The 26,390-nt window shown below is 47.9% G+C and overlaps 1 long non-coding RNA gene across 1 annotated transcript; it reads right to left on the bottom strand.

Annotated features, from left to right (window-relative positions):
• Nucleotides 1-848: 848 nt before the first annotated feature.
• LOC144141973 (uncharacterized) lies at nt 849-3,785 on the bottom strand. Its single transcript, XR_013316779.1, has 4 exons — nt 3,589-3,785; nt 2,468-2,549; nt 1,921-2,007; nt 849-1,261 (listed from the first exon to the last, which is right to left on the bottom strand). It is a non-coding gene; the product is annotated as an uncharacterized LOC144141973 (long non-coding RNA).
• Nucleotides 3,786-26,390: the final 22,605 nt, after the last annotated feature.

Here is a 26,390-nt window from a genome sequence, read left to right as displayed (position 1 = left end):
CCAGATTGTCACCTAAAAATCTTCGTGAGTACTGGCAACGCTTAAGTCAATAGGCATAACTAAATTTGATGTTTGCATCAGTTTTGTGCCGTTTAAGAAACCAGTATAAAACATGCATGATAGGTCTTTTGCTAAATTGAGTTTTAGTTAAACAACATTAGGCTTTAGTGAAACCAAGCTTGAGTGGAAACATGCACTTGATAGCATACTTCAAAAGGACGCCAAAGTTATGATAACATAGCCTTAAGCCAAAAATTCTTGTCTGACAACCTAGGCCATGATTATCAAAAGAGAATTGCAGTACATGCACACATATTTGCGCATTTAACAGGAACGCATTTCCAGAAGTTTAGCATCGGTAGTTTTGAACATTTACATTTATTATTATGAAACACCTGTGGGCTATTTATTAAAAAAGCAAAGCTGCGAACCACCCCAACGTTATTATCGTTCCTTAATGAGTATTAGACGAGTGCGGTTTCCTGGGCGAATTGGTGTTTCCTATATTTCTTTAGACTTCCAGGTAAAATTCGGTTTATTCATATATCCTTATTAAACCCATTTAATAAATGTTGCGTGAACAGTTTCACAAACATGGCCAAGTATACAAATTCTTTACCTCAATATTTGCACGGATGTATGCAAAGCATTCCAAATTGTTTGGATACTGCCATCGAACAATTTCAGACGAATTCGAGTTTGAGCTACATTTATAAGATGGTTCTCAGGGGTGCACTTTCCCAGTACAGCGTTGTGGTCATGGTTCCCCACAGAAAAAACGCAGAATGTGGGAAAGTAGAAAGAACATTTATTACAAATTCACTTTTTCATACAAAGCAGTGTTCATGGCTATGTTCCCTACATTCCCCGTTTCACTCAGTCTAATATTACACTTGGAATCCACTCGTCTTTACGAATCCATCTTTACACTTCCCTCTTAGGTTCCTCTTTACAGTTCCACCTGAGTTGTGATTCCCACGCCAAGTTATCGTTTTTTATGCAGCACTAACAAGTTTCTAGGCCGATTGCAATCTGTCTTTTGGGCAAACTTTAAATGGTATCTATAACTTCCTGCATGAAAAAAGGCGCTTGGAAAAATTCAGAGATAAGCTTCGCAATTTAGGTAGTACACAAGCAGGCACAAAATCAGGGCACGCTGAAGATTTCCCCAGGTCATCTGAATAACTTGTTCCCTGCTGCCGCAGATGTAGGTATATATGTGAGGGGCCGTCACTTGGATTTCCCCACCTTGAAGAGCCATCTACAGAAAATTTCAGAAAAAGAACAAAATCCAGTGCAACCATAAGCCCCTCACACCAAACCACAGGCATGTGAAGTACGAAAAATATATTGCACGGAAATGAAGACGGAGACCAGAGAATGAAATGAAAGGCCACACCAGAGGAGTGATTTACGGCCTTTCCTAATAATTTCACATCATTTCAGTTATCGTTACACAGAGTAATTTGGCCGCATTGTTCAGAACAACGCGAAGCCGCTATACTCATACCGGCCAACCTTCCAGAATTTTAATCGTGCCGTGTTCCAGTTTATCTCGCGAAATGTTTCTGCATGCTCACCAAGAACAGGCAGAAACTTTGGGCTACGAGATAAACTGACATACATTTGCAAAAGAGAAAACAAAAACGTTTCCGCGCCTTCATGTGGAATCACTAGTACACAAAACAGAGCGAACGTCCCACTAAACCCAGGAAACGTGCTTTCACGATGCTGACGCCACCTGCGTCACATTTTTGGCTGTACTTAAACATCCTCCTCCCTCCCCCCCCCCCCCTTGTACTGGCAGTTTCATTTTGAACAAGGATCCCACGTGGAAGCCGAAACGTTTTTCATTTAAGTAAAGTGTTCTTATCGGTGGTTACTTCCTCGGCTATCAGTAAAAAGGAATCGCCAACTTACATTTTTGCTTCGTCCAGATGTGTTGTGGGAGAGGATACATCTAGAACTTGCACCGATCTTCAAGTGGCATTCCCAGGAGGTCTGTACCTGTAATGACTCGAAGGGTTATTTGGGTTAAAATGTAATAGGCTTTAGAGCTGGGCAGTTGGTATACATTCATAATGAAAGAACACCTCAAACTTGACAAGACGAAGAAAAGAACACAGCACAAGCACTCACTAACAACTGGAGATTTCTTACAGAGCTATTTTAGAAAAAGAGTTCTTGTTGGCTCTGCAAAACCACGCAATAGCTAGAGTTGCTGAAAAACTACAAAGCTCCATGCTGAGGAAATCGTTATGTGAATTCATAACGTTAATGTAGTAACCAACTGATAGAAAGAGTCACTAAACATGAGGCAAAATAAGATACGAAATATAACATCATAACACTTGAAGAAAGGCCTCGCATTTTTACAAGTGAATCATACGTTTGTCTGTGCAGGCCTGGGTGCCATCTTTACAAAGAATATTTGAATGAATATGTTTTAGTTATTGTATTTTCATACCGTTGTTTCCGCTGAAATCAGACTTCATTTCAACTTGTGTCATACGCAGGGGAGTCCTGGTTGTCAGCTCAAGGAACACTGCCTGCAAGAAAAAACAGTAGTGCTGATAAGTCATAGCATAGGTAGCCAGATGCAACCACACTTTTTGAACAGCCAGGATCCGATGAGGGTGCAGAACCCATTTTTACACCTGCACCTGTCCCTGTGTAATTCGTCACAATTTCTGTATCATCAAAAAACAAAAATCAAGCAGCCTGCATGCTAGCTCATACATACCACCATTCTGTAAAGTCGCTTTACTGCACTACACTAGGATCACGCGAGACAATAATTTGCCCTGCAATACCACGCGAATAAATAAACGACTGATTTGTGCGAATGATAATAATAAACCACTTAACATGGTGGAAATGGCCCGCTGTCTCAAAATGACTAACACCAAATTTACCCACTCAAGGAAAAGAATGAAAAAAATGAGGAGTGTTGTACATACGAAAACTTTTTATTGTGCCGTAAGCAAACTTTCACAAAAAAGAGGCTTGTGCTGGAAAAAAGTGAGTTTAGAAATTTCGGGCAGCATTTAGTGGACTACTTTTCTGCAGCACACACCTTGTGTTTATCCGGATATATTACTACAAGACCAATAAAATGGACGCCATTCCGAATATTTGCAGCGAGAAAAATGAACATTCCCGACGACTGAAACAAAATGATAATACCCAGAGAATAGCGCGATAATATAAGACTTTAATGGGAAAAAATTCAATTATTCAAACAGAGCTACCTGACAATTACATGGGCCAATAACTCGTCAAGTGCGCCCGATGCAGCGAACAGCGTAAACAAAACGCTCAACACATGACGAAGGCGCGCAAACAGAGCAGAAAGCAGGTCACGGGCGCCGTTATCTGTGCTTTCCCGATCGTCCGCTCTAGTCTGACGCAACGAACGCAAGCCCGTGATTTCATTCAAATGCCGTCGCGGACAACAGAAAACGTCCAGCGCACCAACCAGTCAGGTAACGAAAATCCCTCTCGAATGCTGCAATTTCAAATTGAAAAGCCCCCAGCGAAAAGATACATCCAATGAAAACACCGAAACCGTCACGGGAATATACTCACCGAGTTCGCTTTCACTGGCGCCGGGGCATTGGTCCAACATGCGAACTTGATACTGGTCGTAGAAGAACGGGCCGTGAAGCGCTGCCAGTCAGAAATGGGCTCTCCGCAGCCTCCGCGATTCACGCCGACGAATAAGTCTTGTAACAGCAATCCTCGCTTCATCGTAGGGGTATCACAGCGGTTAAAAGGCTCGAGTGGCGCGAAAACGCGGCCACCGGGTCTGCCGGCGCCGCCATTTCTCTATATCCCGTCATGCAACGGAGAAATCAACGGCCGCCGGGAGAGAAGGCACGACGAGCATCTCTTAGAGGTTACAGGGCGTTTTATAGGTTACAACGTAGAGGTTACATGTCAGATTTTGTTGATGTAACCTATAAATCATTATTGTAACCCATAAATCGCTTTTAACCTCACGCTTGTAACCCTTAGAACGGACTGGGATAAAGAAAACATCAAAATGAATCAATTGTAACCTTTATTTTATAGGTTACTTCCGTTTAGAAGTTACATTATGGGTTACCAGGATTAGAGTGTAGATAGACTGATGATGATGATAATGATGATAATGATGTTGTTGATGATGATGGTGATGATTGTGATGGTAATGATGACTACTACGACGACGAGGACGACGACAGAGGAGTTGGTTTAGCTCCATTTTTGGGGTGACAAAACTTCAGTGCCCACGCAGCGAGCAACAGCCAGAATAGGATGTGCGCTTGCCCCAAAAACAATGAATGCAACGTAAAATTCATTCATTCATTCATTCATTCATTCATTCATTCATTCATTCATTCATTCAAGCTTTCGAACAACGGAAAAATCTAAGCATGCAGGCCATTATCATGGTTGCCGGTTGCCAAGACCTTTAACCATAGACTTTATCTGCAAAGCGTGTGAATTCCATGTGCCGAGCACGAAGGAAAAACAACACAGGCCTAAACCCAGGTAACTACGCGGTCTTATCTTCGAAAAAAAAATTGAATTAAACTAAAATCAAGAATAAACTTTCTACGATGACTGACATTGAGATGAAAGTAGTATTGATACGGTTGTGTACCACATTGGTGTAGACGAACTCCATTCTCTTTCCATCTCGCCCTCAGTCTTGTATTTCCTTCCTCGAGTGCCTCCCTCCACCATCCAAGGTTTAAAAGTAAAACAGCCATGCTGGTCTCGGTATTGCTTTTGTTTACTTTATTTTTTAGCTCCATTTGAAGCCGTGATTCGGTCATGGGGCTGCCTAAGAGATCGCATTATCCTAGTCATACGACTAGCTCAACATTATGAGTAAAATTCAAATGACGATGATGCGCGGACAATATGAGTGACGACTCTGAGCAGCCGTCGGGGAAGCGTATTAGACCGCATTGGCCGCCTAGACGCGCCCCACGCGCGTATTTTTCTCGCTTGCTACAAGCATCGCAGAACCAATTAAACGTGTTGGTAAGCTAACCTAATAAGAGCTGCCACGCCACATTTATTGTCAAATATGGGTCGGCAACCTTGTGAGGCGGAGGGCCTCGTTGCATGAAGCCGACATGGCGGGGCCGGCAAATCGACGAAGGGGGGATTTTTCGGACTTGTGCAAAGAAACGAAGTGAAGACGTTATCTAGATAAGTGCGAAAATGGCGGACAGTGCCAAAGAAAAGTAATCTTTCACGGTTCCTGTCTTACTCAATTCCAGGTAAAAACTGTCATGTCAGTCTTAAGGAAGGAAGCTATTGGGGGGGGGGGGGGGGGTCACGTCGTGCCGGGGGCCGTATAATACTGTCCCGCAAGCCGCATGTTGCCGGCCCCTGGTATAAACGAATGTGTAGAATTGACCAAAGAGAACATGTGGCAGTAGAAAAGAGTAGGTGTTGTTTGCAAAGCAGCATCAGAGATACTGCGACTCGAACCTAAGTCGTAAGGGGGGAACCCACGACACTACCCCTGCGTTACAAATTTTAGTATTGGCTGAAGAAAATAGGCAGAATTTCACACAAGCCAGTACATGGCTCTCGGGGGGGGGGGGGGGGGGGTGCAGCTAGGAGGCATGTACATGCTATTTCGGAGCACTGACAATGATGATGATGACAACGACAATGGGGGTAACATTGGCGACGCCGATGATGATGACAGTGATAGCTGTGGTTGTGTGTTCAATCACCCTGTAATACAATAGAGCAATTTTGTAATCCTAAATTTGAACTCGCAGCGAGCTTTCTGTTTCATGACCCACAGCGTAAGAGAACTTTATAAAAAATATATTAAGGAAAGTTTTGAAATTCGCAGAAATATAATCCCAGGTTCTGAGTCACCAAACCCGGCATATAAACCGATGCAACGTTTCGTGTTGGGGTAGCCGGTGGTACATTTTTTTAAGGATTGAACTTGGGACTGAGCACAGGGACGGACTTGAAACAAGACGCACACTTGCCGTAAGGACGCGCAGTCTTTGCGACACATGCAAAGTTTCTATCTTGAAGTCCGCTCCGTTGAGACCCAAGCGGAATCTTACAAACGATACAGATTATGTTGTATGTTGGAAGCCGAGTTGTTGACTATGAAGAAAAGGCTAAGTTGACAGGTTTTAGCACCACAACTTTTAACACAATCATCGGGCCATCTCGACTTGCGTTTAGTTGGCTAGTACTTTCAGTAGGTTCTCCTGCCGTGAAGTGGAACTAAGCCCGCAGTCCAGGCTTAGGAGGGCTAAATGCTTTTCAAGGGTGCTTCCACAAGGCCCGAGTTTGAGCGAAACTCGGGCAAGGCGGAGCTGTTGTGATAACAATAAGCTCAAGATAATACTTTGGGGCAGGGTTACAAGCTTTAAAAATGCGATTTATGCTAATTGTTGGTTATTGAGGTGACGTAATCGGTTCAGGGCAGTGCGCTTCAAGGATGCGCGACTAGGGCGTGCAACACCTTTCAGTGCGTTCTCTCGTTCCAATGCTGCACTGGCGGCTACTGGGGCAAGCAAATCCAACTACTCTATTTTATTAAACTTTTGCTTTGTTCTGTATTTCACTATAAAGTTCATTTTATTGTTTATTCCAGGCGTTCATATGAGCTTCTTGTTTGGAATTTTTCCACCTAGGGAGTAGTTTCTGCCGTCGGTGGCACACAGTGCAATCACGTGACTATGGCCGACTGGCAAAAAAAGAAAGTGGATGATAGAAGTGCGCCACATTGAAAACAGCTGCTGCTCGTATTACGTTATCGAAACCCTCTGCTTTTCGGCGCAAAATTTCTTCCGCGCGGTCCAGTCTGCCCACGTGCTTTTAAGGGGAAAGTCTGGAGATACGTATTGGCAATTTTTTTAATACATTGTACTTGTGCCTTTTTTCTCGCTTTTGTTACTTTTTCTTTTTACAAATGCTAGTTTAAACGGCTTCTTTTTTTGCTTCGACGGGTTTGCGTCAATTTCTTCTATTTCATTTGTTCGTCTTAGTGAGAAGCAAGCAGTCTGGGACACGCCACAGCCTCCCTAAAATCGGGGTTCTGCAAGGGTGGGGAGCACTTGTCCTACTCGAGTGACATCACGTTCAGGCTCCACTTTGCGCCCATTATTCTACAACTGTTACTTTTCAAATTCACAGTGTTATGAATTTTGCGAACCAGGCACCTTAGTTCCTCAGAGCTCCCAATAGCGGGCCAATCCCCCAAGTAGCCATGTGTTACGGAGGAAGGAGTAGCAACAAGGACAACTTTTAAGATTTGATTGCTTTATTTTATTTTGCTCTTCACTGCTTTTGTTACAAGAAGCTCTCCTCAGTCGTTTTTTTTCATAGAGTTCAATCCCCTCATAACCCTCCCCTTTCGCACCCTTACCAGTGCCGCTTACCCTCCATATGGCGTGACGGGTTACTTTATTTCTTAGCTCTCCCCTTCGCTCTCTTTCCATGCTCTGCTTCCTGCCATACGACGGTGACGCTGAACAAAACCGCTTGAAATGTGTGAAAATCGCCTCCGACAATAGGCATGCACGCGCCGTTGATTGCATTGTAGGGAGGATAACGAACCGATGCTACAGGCCATCAAGCTATCGGGGTACCTTCCGTACCACCATCAACCATGTGGAAGAGGAAGGTAGGATTATGTCCTATCCAGACGCGAGGATAAGCGACAAAGACGTGTCAGGGGAAGAAGACAAACCCCATAAGGTTCATGCGCGAGAAACGAGCTGGGTTATCACAACGCTCGGACCTGCGTTCCTATCGACTTCACACCTGCGAATAAACCACCTCAACCGGCTATCGGTGCGTCGACTGTCTCCTTCACAGTATGTGTAATGCGTGTAAGCTGTCCTGCCAGTAACGTTTTCACAAGAAATGCGCGTCACGCAACCCTTCGAGGGAGTCTGTCTGCCACGCTGATGATAAACAAAACGCACAGTCATGCAACGCTTCGTTCGACACTGTTTTACGAACATACGATAACTGAATCGCACGCTCCGGCTGCGCTTCAGCCGGCTGCGGCCGCTCCGGCTGCGTCTATCCGGCTGCAGACGGATAGACGCGCGATGGGAACCTGCGGAAACCGTGCCCACCAAACCACCCCCCAAAAAAATTCCCGCGTCTTCCCGCGAGGGGAACACGAGTAAATGCAGAGCATTGGGGCCTCAGTACTGGTTGAAGGCAGTGTTGCTTCCATCGCTTCTTCCGTGATGCTGGAGTAGCAGACACGAGTAAACGTGGGGGCGAGCGTCAACCAAGGAAGGAAGGAGCAACGCAGTGACTGAAGCACGAGCGACCGCTAGACGCTTTATATTTGCAGCGCGCGCAGTAGAGGGAGAGCAGTACGGGGGGGGGGGGGAGACCGCGCATGCGCAAGCAGCGCGCGCCCTTCCACGCCCCACCGCGCTGCTATCACGCACCTGTTACGCCGAGACCGCGACGGAGCGAACGGGCTGACTACGACGCATGCGCGCGCCAGCTGCTGTTGAGAGAGAGGAGGGAAGGATGAGAGGCGCACCTGCTGCGGACGCGGAGCTGTTGACACTGTCCGACGCAGGAAGAGGCGAGCCTAAGAAATGCTTTGCATTAAAAAAAGGCGAGGTCTTAGAAACACGTCTGCACTGGTCGTATATCCGGTTGACGGTCGACTGGTGGTGGTTAAAGGTCGACTGGTGGCGGTTGCTGGGGCGGTCGCCACCAACGCTTCTGTAGAAGCTCTTCGTCGCGTAGAACCCCAGCGCACACTACACTTGCTCCTCGACGGTCATCGAGCGAAAGCAGCCTCTAACTCGTCGCACACAGGGGTCTGACGCCAGGCGATTGCACAACCAATGCACAACACTTTTCGAGAGCAAAAACGAGCTCGAAATTCCTCCTTCCTTTAAAAGACCTTTCGGGGTAGGAATGCGCCTGTTACGGTGACCATAATAATCAACCACGCTGCAGCAGCGGCCACCACGGGCGTACCGAGTTCAACTGAGCTGGGAAAACCATGCCGAGTTTTCTCCGAGTTTCAATGTCAGTCAAACACACCCAGCCCATTCGTGGGTTCGGCACAACAACCGAAGCCACACCCACCCATGACGTCCACTTTGTGTGGGCGTCGCGTCTTAGCCACGAAGTCGTCATTTGATTCCCGCTAACAGCGACAAGAACTTAGCACAAAACAAACATTTATTCCCCAGCCACCATAAGCCAATAGTGTCACAGTCGCGGGGTATTCGATCCGAACTGACGTTCACTATTGTACGAGCCTGTAGAAGAGGCCAAGACGACACGATTTTACCACGGGAGCCTTTTTCATACACCATGAAAATACAGTCGATGACCAATGACACAACTTCTGCGTCTAAAACGCACTCGCCGAAGCTCAAACACGCTCTCGACACAAGACGATTTCGGATAAGCGGTCGCCGTGCACACTCAAGCAAGCCGTAAGCAAAATCCATATTTGGTGGTCGGGAGAACAGCGCGTTCCCTTCGCTACAGTGGACGCCTTTGATTACTTGGTTTGTGCTGGCACCGAGCTGCACTTGGAGTACCCGCAAGCCAAGTAGGAAACATAATTCAGTGGAAGAACAGAACACAGAAAAACAGACCACCCCGCACCGGGCGTGGCCAACAGCCGAGGCTGGGGATTTCAAATTAACAGCGGGGTTATCTAGTTTATGCTGGATAATGAGTATTCCAGATCGCCTTCAGATGGTGCTGCATGCGCAATAATGCCCAAGCCATGCTTTATCAACGTAAGCGGCCCCAATTCAGCGCGCTGAATATGCCAGACGCGCTGCGTGTGATTAAGGAGGTTTCGCTCGAGGTGTATTGAATGCTCCACTATCACTACTTTCATAACCCAAGCAGCTGGAAATTCGGGAGTAGGCAGAACTCGGGCCTTCTGGAATAGCGCCCCAAAGATAGGTTTTCCTTCCCGAAATTTATCCAGCCTTAACGGAGCCCTAAGCGGCCATTAATGAGAAAGCTGTCGGCCATGCAGTTTTCTGGAAACCACGGTGTTGGAGCTAAAAAACAGACGCCGAGGTCCCGGTGAATCTCCGAACATGATAGGGAAAGAAGTAGAGCGGTGAAAAGAACAAAGTGATACGCCCGGAAAGAGCTGCGGCGGAGTGGAGATTATGTAAACAATCTGGGGCATGGCTCAATCGCCAACCGGAGCTTTCCACCCTGCGGTTGGCTTGGGGAACGTTGCCCACATGAATCTGCGCCGACAGTTGACGAACAAATCATGGAGCTAGTGCGAGTGCCATCACGTCGAGAGGTAAGGCTAAAAAGAAAGAAATGCCTAGCACCCTCACATACGCACCATGAAAAACAACGTGTGTTTTTCGAAACCTAAGAAGACCAACAGTTTTGAGGGTAATATTATACTTGTTGTCAACCACTGTGGGAAAAGGACCACGTATTGAAAAGCTGCTTCTTCTAGACGTACGAGCGGCGTCTTCTGTGCGACTCTACTTCTTTGCAGTTTCCGAGGCCGTATTTCCCGGCCTGGGCTGCTGCCGTTTCAGCGGTGCCCACAGCCAAGGTTTTGCCGTTGTCTCCGAGAAGCTACGCCGCCTACACAAACGACTGCAGCATCCACGGGTGGTGATAGACGCGAAATTCATTGTTGACTGGAGAACATCACAAAAACGACAAGCAGTTCCCATTTTATTTTTTTTTCAGCCTTACCGCAGCGAACCCCGAGAAATTCTTGGCGGTTAAATTTTCACTCTATTTTCTAGCGTTCGTTTTTCTTCTCTGGTCTTCCTCTTAAGCTCCGTGTGACAATTTCTCGAGAAGACGACAGCGCAGCTAGTACGCAGACAGAAACGAAGAGATATAGAGACACCCAGCGCTACTGTGTGTCCATACCTCTTTTTTTCTGTCCGTGTCAGCTGCGCTGCCGTCCCCTCAGTATGTTCAACCCAGAAGCCCAAACAACCACTTCAGTGTCACAATGCTGTTCGAAAAACACTTGTGTCGAAGCAGCGCCTGCGAACAAGTGGTATAAAAGTTTGAATTTCTCTACTTTCGATTTTTTTGTTTTCTGTCCGGTAGCCTTTAGAGTGGTATGCGAATATACATTCGAATCCAAGCTCCTGGATTTTTTAGCACCGGAGTTGCTTAAGCTTGAGCGTGGTCTGGTCGCGCCGGAAAATAAAATGCCAAGAAAAAACTATTCCACCTGTAAAGGGTGCACCACCTCAGGTCGAGTAGAAAGAGAGAGATTCTTTATTAAAGAAGAAAACGCAGAGAGGTTTGCCGACATGAGTCCGTCCACATGATACTCGGCGGGGAGAGGAGGAGAGGGAAAAAGGGCGGTAGGTGCAGTTACGAATGGAAGCAGTAGAGAAAACAAGCATAAAATAAAAATAAGATGCAGTCATGATTCAGGGAATTGAGTTAAAAGTTTCTTGAAATGACGGTAAGGCTATAACGTCGTAGATACGCCAATGTCCTGGAGAAACGCGAATCATGCAGCCAGGGCTTTGTGCTGAGCAATGGGAGAGGGCAAGCCTCAAGTAGTATTTTAGCAGTGAAGCCGGCTGTTACGCGTGCTCGAGTGTGAGCACAAGGGGCATATGCGTTTGCGCACCCCTGGCTATGCCGTTTTGAAAGTGATAGCCTTTCTTGGCTTACTTCAACGGAAAACAGTTACTTTGCTTGTGTTGGTGTCATTGGCGTTCATCTATTTATTTTTATTGGGTTGGTGTTACTCTTTTTTTCGCGTCGTTTACTTTTCGTTTTGTTTCAGTGTTTACATTAACGATTCTCTTTTCAATTGTATTTTTATGTCCGGACTCTGCTGGCAGATTTCTCTTGTTTTTACTTTCCTTTTTTTTCAACGCTCCTTGTTTGTCTTCTTCCTGCTGTAACCCTAATGTCTAATATTCACCACTCATCAACGTAGTCACCCACCATCTGGTGTAGCAAGCCTTGTCCCTAGCAGGGCTGACCTCACCAGTTTACATTAAAGAGCCTTCTCTCTCTCTCGCATAGCGCAGCTTTCACTGGTCGGGCAAGGCTGGAGAAACAGCGGAGCTGGGGGAGGACCTAGAATCTTCCTCCCTGGGCTCTGCTGTCAGTGTAGGGTACAGACCGGAGCGGCATTGTAAAATCCGGCTAATCTTGGCTTCACCCCTCAACACTTGGCCTAGCCTGTGTCTGGTTCGGGACAATAATAATAAGAGAACGAAAAACTTTCGGCGAGACTAAGTTCTATTACTCCAAACCCCTCGAAATACACACAACAAAAACGGATACAGAGACGTAAGAATACCAAAAGGTGACCGTGGCTAACTATTGGCAAAACGTTACAGTTCAAACAATAGTAGAGAAAGTACGTGTTTGTCACCGTAAATGGTCCGCCGCACCTCACTTCCCGGTAGCACAGTCACGGCATGACATCTCGTGGCTGAAGGTAGGGCAACGCGCTCCGAGCTCCCGTCGCTGAAGAGCCGACGCAGCTCTCTTGGAACGTCGCTGCCGATGTCCGACGAGACAACTTGCTTGCGGGAGAGGACGTCAGGTGCTTCGTTGTGAAGGACCTCTTGGACGTGGCCCGGGTCAGGGCACCCGGCCGCCAGCGTTCCGGTCTCTCTTCACTCTCTGTCTTCTTCTTCGACTCCTTCTTCGGCCAGCTACTGTCGCTGGCCGCGTCCCATTGGCTGGTCGCCGGCGCAAGCTCGTGCCGTGGTCGCGAGACCTCGGCGCCGTAGCCGGTGTCGATGTCCTTCGCACCGCGTGCCTTGCGTCGTCTTTGTTGTCGTCTTCTTTGGGCGTTTCTTGTGGTGTTGGCCTTTTCTGTCATACGATTCCTTCGCATGACACCAGGCAAGACCATCGCAGAGCCTAACAAGCCTTAGCAAAGCCTTGCAAAACATACCAAAACTTAGCAAATCAGGAAGAAGTTAGGTCGACCTCCCGCTCCAGCTTTACACCAGGAGAGAAAGCTGCGAACATTTTTGGGCGCAGCCATTTGGCGGCTGTCTCTGGGCTGATCCGGTTGTCGGCGTAACCGAGGGAACGATGGCCTGGACCGACGAGTGAAAGCAAAAGCGAACGATGAAAGAAAGCAAAGCAGGATAGTGCCGCGAAATTGGGAGGGGAGGCCGGTTCGTAGTAGCGGCACGAGCCAGGACTCTCCGAAAAGTGCGTTTGGGGTGGGGAGGGGTCAGTTTGCTGTGCCTGCACGACGCCCTCGAGGGCGCGACGCTTGGCGAAAAAGTTGGGGACGGGGGGCGTGGGCGTGACTATGATGTTCGGCCGCTTAAAACGCACTCCGCACTTTCTTCCCGGGACGCACTTCACGCCACCCACGTAGGGGCTCATCATCGCTGCCGTCGAGAGAACCCGCGAGAGAGTGCTGCCTCAGCGCACTGCTGCTGCGCCCAAATATCGCATTAGGGGGTATCGAAATCGCCAGCCAATTTTTCACAGCTTAACGGATTAAATCTTCGCGCAGGATGTATAAACCACTCTGGCTGATGGAAAAACACTCCGTGGTGAACGAACATTAATCAGGAGAGGGGGAAAGGCTGCAGCAACCGTCTGGTTACACTATGAAAGCAATTCCAAAACACAGCAGCCGTGAGAACACGGCAGTAGAGTCCGCCCCCCCCCCCCCCCCCCCCGCGGATCCGCAGGCGTACCGGAGGCTTTTCGACTAAGCAGCCGTTAAAATGATGTCTAACGTGAAAAATCTTAAAAGGACAATATCGACTTGGCAGGTATTGAAAACTCCAATACAAAGTATGGCGTAGTGCGCATACATGAGAGAACATACACTCGCTTTACAAAACTCGCTTGACTGTGGTTTCATAGAATTAATTTTACCGCGCGGGTTGAGCGCGCCAGTAAACACATGTTTCACAGGAAGTTTTTATCAAGATGGGTTTGGAACTGGTATTTTGTACAGATGACAGCACCAACAGTCTTTGCGCGTCTATGTGCAAATGTTGCGTCGCATGATGCCTGCTGCAAACATTGAAATGCACTTAAGTTAAGAGATACTGGATATCTCAAACGGTATGTGTGGCATCAAGAAGTTTGATTTCACCAAAGACAACTGTATTACTAACCGTAAAATAAGAATAATGAAGATACATCACCGTTTACAATCCCTCGTCAGGAAGCAGCGTAGTGCTTCTGCAGAACTCAAGAGTGCAGAGGCACATTCTCAGAGCACACAGCTCCTCACAGCGCAGCCTACAGCGCCGCGCTGTGACTAATTCACAGGTCCCTGCGTTGACGCAGTCCAGTCGGTAAAGCGAGCTCTGAGACTGTAAGAATCGTGGGCGCTAACGATACAGTTCCCACTGTTGGCAGAGAATTGTATTCACTCGCTAAAGAGTTGTTCAGTAATTATTTAACTAAAACAAAGAACTGAAGCAAAATAGTTACAAATAGATGCTTCAGTAATTAATACTAGCTATTTAAAATCTTTCAGTGATATTGCTGTAATTAGCTAACAAAGAGTAAATGTGTAATTTAGTTTTGGTTTCAATTTCCTTTGGGTGCGAGGCCGTTGCGAGGCCGTCGCGCCTGACTTGTGCAGTGCGTGCGTGCAGTCTCCAGCTCAGATGAGCGTGCGTGCAAAACGTGGGTAACTCGGGTGCACGCGCTGAGCAACTGTTTCCCGTGCGCTTTGGAGGCCATCATTTGTTGCTTCACGTTAAGCACTTATCTATTGCCCCTGAACTGACGCCGGAACAGAGATTCCGATATAAACTTGACTACCGCAAGTTCATGCTATGGAGAGGCGGCCAGTGATTGTTACCGTTGGAAACGAAATAAAACAAGCCGTTATAATCCTTCCTCTAGGGCCCAACATGTCACCCGCCTCCTGCACAACCATCTGTCTATGCCTGACCGAATGTTGGACAAAGTACGCGCAAAGATCTTCGGGGATGATACGACAGCAATTATCCACCCACATTACACGGGAGTGCCCGATTCCACTCTCGACGCCCCTTTTATGATGATCAAACACGATGAAGCCTTAGTCAAGTGAACCTGCAACACGGCACCGGGCCATTACCAGATAACCTACGGCCTCCTACGGACCCTGAACGAAGAACACCGGGAGTCGCTACTGGAGTGCTACAACCATCACTGGGCTCATGGTAGGGTACCGGCGCACTGGCGACCTGCCGAAATAACGCCATTAGCCAAGCCTAATAAGCCCATCGCCATTCATAATTTGCGCCCTACCTCTGTAACATCGCGCGTCGGCAAGTTTGTCGAGTACCTCGTTACACGTCGGCTCACCAACTACTCAGAGGAGAGAGATATGCTCCCACATACAATGTTTGGTTTTCGACCCCGTTTTTAAACATCGCTCTATCGGGGCTCAATCCCAACATAGCTCAATCCCATACATGATGTGTCCAACGCACTGCACGCCGACGAATTAACACTGTCGAGCACCAAAGGGTCTTCAAACCACCAGTAAGGTCAGCTAAAACGAGCAATTGACACCACATTGGCATACCTGCAAACTTGCGGCTTAATGTTCGCGAACCTTCAAAAGCAGCCCAATCATTATGCGCTGGCGGGCATGAGGGTGACCGGTTCCACCGACTGCACATCTGATAGTGACCCTAGAGGGTACAGTCCTAGCCACGGTACAACGCTCCGAATCCTGGGAATTCCCTATCACCATAATTGAAGTGGAGCAGCATGGCTTCCTAGGCTTCAACAGACTGTGGCCCAGATGACTCATCTTATTAAACGGGTCTGCTCGCGCCGTCATGGACTAAAAAAGCAGACACATGTGGAATTCTTCAGGCCATTCTAATAAGTAGGATAACTTATGGAACACCCTACGCGGCTCTTAAGACAAAGGAGACCAACAAATAAAATTTCTCCAATCCAGCTTGTGAACAAGGTTGGAAAGCAAAGCTTTAAACAGCACCCACAACAATTTCCCATGCGACGTCATTTCAATTCACCCACGTGGCTCTACAAAGAGTGAAACCAGAATTTGTGCCAGCCGTTACCTAGAATTCGCGGTGGCGGCATCTCGAACACAGCAGCGTCGGCCACGGCCCCGCTAGAGCGGCGGACGCTACCGCTGTAGCCCGGCCGTGCGTCTTCAGAAAGAAAACGGAGAGGAGCTTATGTGAAAGAATGAGTCAGCGGAACCTAACCAGCCTGATGTGCTAGCTCCAGTCTACACCACCGCATAAAACAAGCGCCGACACTGAAACAATTCGGCATGGGACCTTAGTGATTCCCATTTCTACCGATTTGAACTAGTTAGTTTAGTAAGTTTTGGAATGATATAAAAGGTTAGGAAACTTTTACAATCACTATTTATTAGAACCAGGTCCTCCTTTCGCCTTTTGTAATACCTCCTAAACACAACCGAATCCGTATTCAATAATTTAGAAAACTGAGTCCCATTCGTGGCAAGCAGTCCGCAAAAGGTCGCGTTCTTCTTGCGGCCAGATGCCTGTATGTGGTCTCTGCATTTTGTTTTCCCGCCTTGCAAACAACTGTTAACGTATATTTGCCCCACGACGAATTAATACCGTCGGGTACGGGTTACCCAGAAGGTGCTATACAACAAGTTAATCAAGCTGTGGGAAGGAAGCACGCAATGAACGCGAAGCTAGCTGCGCCAACACAGGCCCAAAACAACCGTCGCTAAAGCAGACGACAAAGCTGTCCCGCCAAGCAGGTTGTGTGTCCCGCCGACACGACCGCCGATGTGAGCAGTGAACTTCGCGCGCGGAATGCTGGGTAACCATTTGCCGGGCCATCTACACTGTGCCCCGGGAATGAAAACCACCCCCTCCCTCCCCAGCCGCGTTCAGAGTTTCTTTTGGCGCACGCCACGAATGGACCGTTTGCTGGTAGAGGTAGAAAGCTTTGCTTTATTAGATATAATAATCTGCAACGCCTACAAAACCGCTCTTCGGCTACCAGTCTTCACATCAACTAATCGCCTCCTCCAGCTGGGCCTCCATAACATACTGGCACAACTAATTGAAGCCCACACCAAAAGTCACCATCAACGACTTCGACTAACTGCTTCAGAGCGATATCTGCTAAGCTCTTGGGCTGCTCTCTTGCACCAATAACATTCGCCCAGCAGCGCATGACAGCGATCCAACGAGCGGCCTTACGGGTTCAACAGTTCCAAAACACATGCACCCAACTTACAATGCTGGAGGTCGCAGGCATCACCACGCACGTCTTCTTACAGCGAGATATGCTACAGGCCCCGAAGCATGCCACGGCCTACCGCTTCCGAGATCCGCATGCGGCTGGGGTAGTTAAGGCGAATGGCAGCACACTGGCTTCAGCAACATTTCTTACCGGCTATATAAGTACTGCTGAAAAAGAAGCCATCACCATAGTTGCGGTGCACGCACCGACCTTCCTCGTTACCGTTCTCACCGACTCACAGACGGCGTGCTGACGGTTCCCAACGGGGAATATCACCAGCATTGCACATACCATCCTCCATGAAGACCACAACTGCCACATTCCCGCATTGTATGGATCACTGCCCAGGAATCCCTAACTGGGAATGAGGTGGTACGTGCCACAGTGCGTGACCTTACCCACGGGGCATTCCAAGAAGGGGAAGAAGAGTAACCACTTAGCGATCCTCAGGCCCTGCACAGCCTCTCACCAGACAACTCCGATATCCGTCATCACTACCGGGCTTCCCGCAAAGCCCTACGGTCCCAGCATCCATCTCTAGGTGTTGCCGACGCGCACATTTGGCGACGACTGCAGACCGACACTCACTACGACCACAATGTCCTCCATAGGGATGCTACTGCTGCCCCCCCCCCAACTGCCTGTATTGCTACGACACCCCAAATACAACAACTCATTCGGTTTGGATGCGCCCTGCCAACCCCTCACCCCCCAACCACATACCCTTGAGCAGCGGGAGAGCCTGCTGCCCAGTGGCCAGCTCGCGGATGAGGAATTTCTTGTGGCGCGCGCCCTCGCCACTGCAGCCCAACGTGGACTACCGGACTAGGGTTTTTCCCCACCACTTACGGTAGCCATCAAGGCAGAAATAAAAAAATGTTTTTATTCCAACGGTAATTCTTCCTGCCACTCTCGAGCGTTGCCCTTTCTTAAGAAAAACTTGTTTGGCCACGCCGCGCTCGGGGGAAGCCAGAACTGCGAAAAAATGCTTTAAAACTTTGCCTGGGGATGGCGCTTTATAAAACTAGGCCGGCTTTCATTGCTATAAAAACATCGCTGCAGTAACAACAAAGAGCTAATTGTGAATTTACTTGGTGTTATAAACATACGACATTAACGGTATAGTCCATGTAACGCACTTCCAGGATTTCCCCATATGCAGGTAAATAGGCGTGTTTGGCCGGTTTCGGAGCTTTCATAAAACTAGCCAATTTATCCATCACTTTATACGTGTTCTACTTCTTTCACCACAATAATTTCCCATAATTACCCAAAGCAAGTTTTCAAATTTGATCTGTGAAAATATTGAAGGTGCCTCTTCCACAAGAATGGGCCAAAGTTGCACACAAGGGCCTGTTTGTATGCGTAAACTGGTATATTTAGGCTAAAGTAGCTTAAATCGTTGAACCAAATGCAGCGAAAGTTCGGTAGTATATATTTGTATAGGGTGGCAACGCGCGTACGGCAGCGGATTGCTCTGTATTAAAACGTGTAAAAGTTTATTGCGACTGATGTTCAGTTATTTTAGCTATTTTTTAACAGCCGTATAACAAACTCTGTCCGCTTAATCGGAAATTACCTCCGTAATTATGTGCATCGACCTGTAGTATAAGACCATACCAAACCGCATGCCATTACGTCAAGTACGTGTCTGCATTTATAGCAAATGCCGACGCAAGCGATGCGAAAATACGAATTTCTCTCTTCAAATTCGGCATCTCCTTGTAAAGCCAAATCAGCAGAATAGCTGGGTTGCAGATGTATCATTGAGGATGGGTTTAAAAGGATCGTTACTCAATGATGAGACCTTAAAAGCATATAATAAATCTATGTATATTCGTTGATGCTCCAGGCACCATTTGTTAACAATATCTGAAAGTAGAGTACTGTTGCTTTCTATTGATACATCAGCCATGTCTGTGGCGCAAACAGACGTACAGCAGCGGCTGCAGAAACATGGCCCAAAACTGGCAGCGCAAGCGGAGGGAGTGCGGCCGCCCCTGAAATCGCCGCAGTGAAAACTGCCTCCTATCCCACACCCGCACATGGCGTCTTCCACCCGAGCGGTATGCAAGGATACGGCAAATAAGCGGGCCACGTGCTGGAAATAAGTTTCTTCGCTTGCCTTCTGGAGCATAGAGTTTGAACTGTCAGTTACGCATTTCGTGCGTCGAGGGCTTTCGCAGGAGAACATTCATTGCATTCATTGCAGAACAATGATAACTGAAGCCGCTAGAATGATGTTGCTGCTTAAACTAACAACTCCGGAGCAATTTCGTTACAGCTCGGGGGAGCAAAACGTTCCCTTGTCTTTGACTGAAACCACGGAAGCTATTGTCTTCGTCACGTCCGCAGTCCCGCGGATTTAACCCGGTACTGGAGCACACTTAAGCGACAACTGCTTAGCGGGTGTCCCTCTTTGGGCGCGGAGCAGTAAAAAATTCCCCGCATTTCCCCGAGGGGAAGAATGTGAAAGTGCGAATGCACGAGTTGAATTTGCGCGGTTCGGTAATGTTCGCGAAAGAGAGATCACACACACACACACACAACTACAAAGAAAGAAAGATGCATTTATTCACAGACACCTATTTGTGTTGTCGTTGTACTTGATTGCTAGAGCGGATCTCAGCTTTGAAATTTCGTGTCAGTACTCCTTTAAGCGGGTGCATTAGCCCTTCTCACGCCCGATTCCTGGCCAATCCCCCACGTGGGTATGTGCCATGTCAGCGGCCAGGCAGCGCGCGCCCATCTCCCCCCGTTGCCAAGGAAGACGAGGAGATTCCTGGCCAATCCCCCACGTGGGTATGTGCCGTGTCAGCGGCCAGGCAGCGCGCGCCCATCTCCCCCCGTTGCCAAGGAAGACGAGGAGATTCCTGGCCAATCCCCATCTCCCCCCGTTGCCAAGGAAGACGAGGAGATTCCTGGCCAATCCCCCACGTGGGTATGCTATGCGGACATCGCCGGTGGACGCAGGTTCAGGGTCGCTTAAGAAGTGCATTCGCACTTAAAACAGTAAAAGGGCACTGAGATATACTGATGATGGTTGGATGTTTATGGCGCAAGGCCAACTAGGGCAAAGAGCGCCAAAACAATGGTTAAATATGACGGATGAAGATGTAAATACTTAAATTGCTCAACAAAAGCAAAAATAAATCAGTAAAATCAGTAACAGACAATGAGGATGGCTGGTGTAAAAGGCCGGGGTGTGATAGTGAATAGCATGAACTTAGGTGCAAAAATTACGCGTGATATGAGATGAGTTGTAAAAATTTGATATCACTAAGAAACTTGAAAGTGTGTTGTAGAGGAATCATAGGATTATCTGCTAAAAACAGTGCTGGGTGTAGTGGAATGTGTTGTCTGTAGAGTTGAGGGAAGTGCTTACGTCTAGTTGTGTGGAGTGCTTTGCATGTAATGAGGACGTGAAGTACAGACAGGCCCTCCCCACACCTGCTACACAAGGGTCTTCGAGATCCAGTGAGCAGATGGGAGTGTGTCGCGTGCGTGTGGCCTATTCGTAATCTAGGTAGGGCAACTTCGATGATCTGTTGTGTGAGTCACTAGTGTATCGTCCTAGGTGTGGTTTTATTATGTGTAACTTGTTGTCTGTCCGTGTACTCCAGTCGGCTTGCCATGTTTTGTGAAGGTGTTGTCTTATGTGTGGCTTGCGGTCAGTGTAAGGTATTGTTGTTTTGTCCACTGTATTTTCAAGTGCAGCAAAGGCAGCCATTCGATCCGCGGTCTCATTCCCCGCGATTCCAGCATGGCTTGAAACCCAGCACAGAATTAGTTCACAATTTTTAGCATATATGGACATTATGTCATTAAAGACAAGATTGACAATGTGGTTTTTCGTGGGTCTCTGTGAAGACAATGCACGCACAACACTCAAAGAGTCTGTAAAGATGACGGATTTAGGAATTTGTTTTTCCAGAATGTGCTGAACGGTGACTCAAATGCCATAGGCTTCTGGTGAGAAGATAGTGGTAAGTACGCTCATGGTTATGCAAGAATTAAAGTTAGGACCATGAGCGCCGCAAGACACCATAGTTGAGGTTTTCGAAGCATCAGCGTAAAATTCGGCACATTTATATTTATCCTGCAGGGACAAGAAGTGCTGCAGAATGCCAGCACCCGAAACCCTGTTTTTATCCATTTTGATAAAAGAAACATCACAACAGATAGGCTGCAGTTGCCATGGTGGCATAACGTCAAACAAATGATGATGTGCATACTTCTAAAAACCCAACAGCAAGACCTGAAGCTTCCTCTCTCACCCTGAGTGAGTAGGGCAAAGAAGCAGATGCACGATTCGAGAATAGCTGGGTTGCAGATGTATCATTGAGGATGGGTTTAAAAGGATCGTTACTCAATGATGAGACCTTAAAAGCATATAATAAATCTATGTATATTCGTTGATGCTCCAGGCACCATTTGTTGCTTTCAACGTACAGACTCTGGGCTGGGCTAGTGAGGAACGCACCAGACGCAAGGCGCAGGCCCAAGTGGAGCACTGGATCAAGCATTTTAGTGCGGTTTTTGATGCCGACCCATACACGACACTACCGTAGTCTTACCGAGACCCGACCAAGGCGGTAAAGACACGGAGAAGCAGTTGTTTGTCTGCACCATAGGATTGGTGGGAGAGGACCTTGAGGATGTTTAGTGTTTTGAGGCATTTATGTTTAAGTGCATTGATGTGTGGGATGAACGTGAGCTTTTCATCAAATATGACACCTAAAAACTTGTGCTCCCTTTTCACAGGAATAGGTGCACGGTTAAGCGTAATCTCAGGGTCCGCGTTAATCCCACGCTTGTGGGAGAACAGAACACAAGTAGTTTTGGCCGGGTTTAGTTTAAACCCGTTAAGGTCCGCCCAGCCAGCAACTTTCTTAACACCGAGCTGTACTTGACGTTCGCATATTGACAGGTTACAGGATTTAAAAGATATTTGCACATCGTCTACATAGATGGAACAGGAAATGGTCGGCGGCAATGCCTTTTGGAGGGAGTTAATCTTAACTATAAACAACGTGCAGCTTAGGACTCCACCTTGCGGCACACCATTTTCCTGCAAATATACATTAGAAAGTGCACTGCCAACCTTCACTCGAAAGGTTCGTTTGGCCAAAAACCAGAAACAGTGTTCATCATGTTGCCGGAGACACCAAATGACTTAAGGTCCCTGAGGATGCCGTAGCGCCAGGCTGTATCATAAGCTTTTTAATTATCGAAAAATACAGTAAGGCAGAACTGTTTATGGACAAATGCATCTTTTATGTAGGATTCCAGTGCAAGACGTTGATCATTGGTAGATCGCCCAACCCTGAAGCCTGCCTGGCAGCCCTCGAGAAGACCGTTGTACTCCAGAAAGTACACGAGCCTACGTTTTATCATCTTCTCGAGGAGCTTACACAGGCAGCTTATCAGGGCGATGGGACGATAACTTGCTGGAGAGGAAGGGTCCTTCCCCTCCTTCAGAAAGGCGCCACAACTATGGCCTCCTTCCAAGACCTTAGAATCTGCCCCGAAAGCCATATTCTGCTGTAGAGGTGTACGAGTTGCTCAAGAGTGTCTGCGTGTAGGTGTTGTATCATCATCATCATCATCATCATCACCAGCCTATCTACGCCCACTGCAGGGCAAAGGCCTCTCCCATTATTCTCCAAATACCTCGGTCCTGTGCCAACTGTAACCAATTTATCCCCGCAAACTTCTTGATCTCATCTGCCCATCTAACTTTCTGCCGCCCCCTGCAACGCTTGCCTTCTCTAGGGATCCACTATGTTACCCTTAATGACCAGCGGTTATCTTGCCTTCGCATTACGTGCCCTGCCCACGTCCATTTCTTCTTCTTAATTTCTACTAATATGTCTTTAACACCAGTTTGCTCTCTGACCCACTCCGCTCTCTTCTTGTCCCATAATGTTACACCTATCATTTTCCGCTCCATTGCCCGCTGAGTCGTTCTCAATTTAAGTTGAACCCTCTTAGTGAGCCTCCAAGTTTCTGCCCCGTAGGTGAGTACCGGTAAGATGCAGCTGTCATACACTTTCTTCTTCAGCGACAATGGTATGCTACTATTCATTATCTGAGAATGTCTGCCATATGCACCCCACCCCATTCTGATCCTTCTAATTATCTCTGCCTCATGGTTGGGATCTGGGGTCACAACTTGGCCTAAGTAGATATATTCGCTTACCACTTCCACTGCCTCGCCACCTATCTCAAACTGCTGGTGTTGTATCATGGTGTATGTAATGCTGTCTGCCCCTGGAGCTGAGGGCTTACAAGTGGCAAGAGCAACCTTCAGCTTATGAAGTGTGAATTCAGAGTTGTAAGCAGAATTCGGCTTGTTCTTGTCTCGTAAGGGCTTCTTTTCTGAAGATGTTTTGTGTTGCATGAAAGTATTAGTGTAGTGTGCTGAGGTGGACACGTGTTCGAAGTGTTATGCGAGTGTGTTACCCTGGTTTTCCAGTGTGTCCCCTGTTGTACTAAGCAGGGGCAGGCTGTGTGTCTGTTGTCCTTTTAGTTTTCGTGTACGTGTCCACACTTTGTGTGTGTCTGTGTATGAATTGATGGAAGTGAGGAAGGTACGCCAACTCTCCCTTTTCGCCTCACGGCGCACTCGCCTGCCAAAAGCCTTGGCCCGTTTCAAGGAAATGAGATTATCGGACGTGGGGTACCGGCGAAGAACACCCCACGCCTTGTTCTGGGCCTCTCGAACACGCCTACAGTCCTCATTCCACTAGGGCCTCCTTGGTATGCGTGGGGCACCGGAGGCCTGGGAATGGACTTTTCAGCGGCGTCGAGGATGTGCGCCGTGAGCAGTTTGGTCGCCTCTTCTACGTGTAGGTGTTTTATGGATGTGTAGTGCAGTTTAGATGTTTTTGTGAATGTACTCCAGTTTCCTCTTCCCTCATTTAACTTTTTATGAGAGGGAGAAGTGTTTGTAAGGGCCTATGTATGTCAATTTGGTGGGGAAGTGGTCACTACTATATAGGCTTGTGTCCACATGCCACTCAAGAAATGGAAAAAGAACTGCAGAGCCAAGAGCCAAGTCAAGATGTGAATAACTGTTTTGTCCTATGTTATAATATGTAGCTTGGTTTTTGTTAAAAAGGCATGTTCCCGATGATGTTAGAAATTTTTCAATTACGCGACCTCGGGCCTCTGTGCGGGAAGAGCCCCAGATTGAATTATGTGCATTGAGGTCGTCTAAAACTAGGTACGGTTCAGGTAGTTGGTCTATCAGGGCCTCAAAATCAGTGTTCGATAGTTCGTAAGCCGGAGGGATGTAAAGGAGCACACCGTTATTAACCTATCATAAATAATTGTTGGAATCGCGACAGCTTCAAGCATGGTGTTTAGGTGGATGGTGTGACACGCTAAGGATTTTCGGGCTACTATGGCCACATCACTTGAAGAATAAGTGCAAGTGTGCCTGTCTTTTCGAAATACCAACTAGCTATTCAAAAAGTTAGTATGTTTACTATTTAGGTGTGTTTCCTGAAGACACATGAGACTTGGCTGATGTGAATGAAGTATCTCGTACACATCATCTAGATTGTTGATAAGGCCTCTACAGTTCCATTGAATGATGTTGTCTGTTCCCATTATTTACATTTAAGAATGACTGGAGTATGTTTGTGTGTGTGTGTGTTCATGCGTCGTCTTTCGGGGCTGTTAATCTGAGATTGGGCTTTTTGGGCCTTTCTGAAGGCTTGGAAGTCGGTGGCTTGTCCTTGCGCTGCGTTGCAGGAAGGAACGGCCCGACATCCATCTCGTCGTCGGATGTCCGAGGGGTGCGCGATGAACCGGGCCCCCCAGACTTGGCCTCCCCCTCGGGAGCCCTTCGTTTGAGCCGCCACCGCCGAGGGCGTCCCGGGCACCAGAGCTGGCACGAGCGGTACGGTGGCGGTGGGAGCCGGTGCGGGGCCCGTGGTGTCCATCCTCTCGGCACCCTCCAACATACTGGAGGACGGGGAGGCAGAGGCGGGAGCGGCACCGGTCGCTACGGAAGAGGTTGGCATCACAACCGCTGCTGCCTCAGCAAGCGGCGTGGTGCCGGGTTGGGCTGCGTGAGGCAACCCAGCGGGGGGTGGAGGCGGGACCAGGTCAGACTCGCTGAACTGGGTCCCTGTGGACACCAGACGCCGCTCTGCCCCCCGGCGAGCTGCGTCGGCGACCTCCCCAGGGGGAAAGAGGCGAACCTCTTTCGCGCCTCTGGGAAGGTAAGGTTCTCAGTGACTTTCACCTTGATGATCACATTCTCCTGTTTGAATTTCTCGCATGTTCTATAGTAGGCCCCGTGGGGTCCAGTTAGCACAGACGAGGGTTTGCGATGGGCAATTGTCAGATGAATGATCGTGTTGTGCGCACTTGGCGCATGTTAGTCGACCACGGAAGGCGGTAGTGCCATGCCCAAACCGCTGGAATTTAAAACACCGCCGGGGGTTGGGGATGTATGGCCTTACGGGGCAATGAATGAAACCTGCATTTACTGATTCAGGAACTGTGGAATGGTCGAAAGTCAATATTACATGTTTTGTTAAGATTTCCTTGATATCTCGACGAATCGTGATACGCCTCACTGCTGTCACAGCATGGTCCTTAAGGCCTTCCAACAGATCGGTGTCAGTTTCATTCATCAGATCTGACTCAGAGATCACACCCTGGGAGCTATTAAGGCTGCGGTGGGCTGTGACCCTGATGTCGAGATCTGCGATGCGAGTTTGAGTCAAGAGATTTGTAGCTTGTTTCTTGTTATTCACTTCTACAAGAACTTCTCCTGTTCTGAGTTTTTTGGCTTTGTAGGACTGGCCAAAAATTCCCTCAAGAAATTTGGAGATCAGGAAGACAGACTTTGTGGCAAGGGGATTCGACGCATCAACAGATTCAATTACCAAAAACCTAGCATAGTTGTCCGGCGTTGGGAAACTCGTCGTTGGCAACGGAGGAAAGGATACTTAGGTGAGGCCTCTTCTATGGGGCCGATCTCTGGATTTAGAAAATTTGGTAACCATATATCATAGTATAAAAGCAGGGAGACGGGGGTACTTTCTCCTTTGACCTTACCCTGGTAGTCAAAAAGGTCCCGGAGCTCCCTGCCTGGTAGTCAGACAGGGAGCCCATCGGCCGGAGCTTGACCAAGGCTCCGACGGCCACCGTTTACGGCTTCTACC

The sequence above is a fragment of the Haemaphysalis longicornis genome, unplaced genomic scaffold (assembly GCF_048455015.1).
Source record: "Haemaphysalis longicornis isolate Haplotype H1 unplaced genomic scaffold, Haemaphysalis longicornis Haplotype H1 scaffold_6, whole genome shotgun sequence".
Lineage (NCBI taxonomy): Eukaryota > Metazoa > Arthropoda > Arachnida > Ixodida > Ixodidae > Haemaphysalis > Haemaphysalis longicornis.
Note: the sequence above shows the minus strand (reverse complement) of the source record. Positions and strands in the feature narration are given on the sequence as shown.